Source organism: Corvus kubaryi, unplaced genomic scaffold (genome assembly GCF_017639235.1).
Source record: "Corvus kubaryi isolate FWS band 111438036 unplaced genomic scaffold, C.kubaryi_AGA036_p1.0 37322, whole genome shotgun sequence".
NCBI classification, from domain to species: Eukaryota; Metazoa; Chordata; class Aves; order Passeriformes; family Corvidae; genus Corvus; species Corvus kubaryi.
In genome coordinates this window covers 2,522,148-2,524,378 of record NW_024581101.1, presented here as the reverse complement: position 1 = coordinate 2,524,378, position 2,231 = coordinate 2,522,148, and the positions used below count along the sequence as shown (strand labels likewise).

Sequence of the window (2,231 nt, the reverse complement as noted above, 5' to 3'; positions counted from 1 at the left end):
GGCACAGTCGGTACCCCCGGCACAGTCGGTACCCCCGGCACAGCCGGTACCGCCGGCACACCCGCAGCCCCGGCTCGGAGGGTCCGCACACCGGCACCGCGGCCGTGCTCTGCCCCGCGGTCACACCGAGAGGACACGGCCACCATCGCCTCGTCCACCTCCCCTGCCACACACTCCCCGTGGAGGGCATAGAACTGTGGAAGCATGGACTCAAGGAATCATAAAATCAGGGAATTATTTTGGTTGGAAAAGCCCCCTAAGGCCACCGAGAGACCTCAGTGCTGCCAAACCCACCACTAACCCGTGTCCCCAAGTGCCACATCTACATGGCTGCTAAATCCCTCCAGGGACGGGGACTGAGCTCCAGGAGCACTTGGACAACGCTCTCAGGCACAGGGTTGGATTGTTGGGATGTCTGTGCATGGCCAGGAGCTGGACTTGATGATCTTGATGGGTCCCTTCCAACTCAGCATATTCTATGCTTCTGTGATTTCACCACTGCCCTGGGCAGTCCATTCCAATGCTTTAAGAACCCTTACCATGAAGAATTTTTTCCTAATATACAACCTGACCCTCCCCTGGTGCAATGTGAGCTCCTGTCAGCCCGTGGAAAGAAGGTCCCACTGACTTGGTGGAAAGCATTTTTGTCCTGGTGATCCAGTTCTCAGATCACTAAACCCAAAAAAAGTGAAAACTAAACTTGTTTGGTTTCAAGGTCCTTCCTGCACTAATAGTCTGTGGGTTTGGCCTCACTATTTCATAAAATCATTGAATGGTTTGGGTTGGAAGGGATTTTAAAGACCATTGTCCTACTCCCTGCCATGGGCAGAGACACCTTCCACCATCCCAGGTTGCTCCAAGCCCAATCCACCCTGGCCTTGGACACTTCCAGGGATGGGGCAGCCACAGCTTCTGTGGGCAAGACACAATTACACAGGATGTAATTGCCAAGGAAATCTATGTTTCAGAAGCGCAAATAGAAGGATTAAGTTGATTGAGGGGAAATCAGTGATGTGAGCACCAGCACTTGCAGTTTGGCCACTCAATCCCCCAATTTCTGCCTCACCTGCAGCCCCACCCTTCCCAGAGTGGAAAAGTGCTTGGCAGCTGTGTGATCCTCAGCTCTGGAACCAGGATCTCCTCCAGCGTGGCTCTGCTCAGAGATGGTCCCACTGTAAACATTCCATGTGCTCTTCCCTGTACAAGGCATGATGTCATAGACTCAGTTCAGCTCTAAAGACCCAATTTAAAAACCAGGCTTTCCAACGTGAGCTTCTAAAATTTATTATCTTTGATCAATTACTTCACTGGGTGAATGGGATAAAGCCCGGCATGAGATGAGGTTATGGCATTTGTGCCATTTTTGGTAATTTCCATTCCACTGTGACACTGAATACCTTTGCTGCTGTACAAGGTTTAAGTTTGCTTAAACACAGATCTAAAATGAGAGAGAATTTACTTAACTGTTCTGAGAAAATATGCCAAATGGGTAAGCCATGATTAGTTTTGAAAAAAAGTGCAGATTTAGTAGTACAGTGACTCATAACAATGAGCAAAAACAAAGGACATGAAAGTATTTTAAACTGCATTTTATCATAGGGAAATATAAAATCACCTTAAATAGCTGTGTCTGTACTTGACCTTCCAGCAACCAGGTACTGCTAGGCTGGCTCTTGGGTATTACGCCAAAGCAGGATTTTAACCTTTTCTCCTAAAAGAATCCACAGCAAGGAAATATGACCCTTGTTGAACATAAAAATCCCCAGACCAGCTGTTATTCTTTAGGGCCCTTAAAAACATCTTTCCTCTTAGGAATAGTTTTATGATGGAGCAATTGCAGCGATTACAAAGCACTTGACAATTAAAGAATCCCACTCCCGAGACGACTTCATTTTATGTCATTAAGTCAGTTTATAATATTTTATATTCCTAGCTCTGAAAAGCATTTATATTTCAATTACTTTATATTATTATACTAGTTTATTATTTCTTTTCTTTGTTTATTATTATTATATTAATTTCTATTCCTAGTTCAGAAGTTAGGGAAAAGAGGTGAGGAGACATTTGAAAGCCTCACAAATTCCGAACACAAACCAAATCTCAGCCCCCAAAAGTCTCTTTTCCAGTTGCCTGGTCCTGGGCCACCAGAGCCAAGCTGGAGGGAGCCCAGTGGCCCTGGACACGCAGCATTGCTGGAGAGAGGAACACGATGGAAGCTGCACACTCAGCCT

General features: G+C 46.3%; 1 protein-coding gene across 1 annotated transcript in view; it reads right to left on the bottom strand.

Moving 5' to 3' along the window:
• TENT5D (terminal nucleotidyltransferase 5D) overlaps positions 1-1,160 on the bottom strand; it is a 19,811-nt gene extending 18,651 nt beyond the window's left edge. Inside the window, exon 1 of the mRNA XM_042029243.1 lies at positions 1,067-1,160. The gene's annotated coding sequence lies outside the window, so the exon portion shown is untranslated. The remainder of the gene's footprint in view (positions 1-1,066) is intronic.
• Between the last annotated feature and the right edge of the window lie 1,071 nt (positions 1,161-2,231).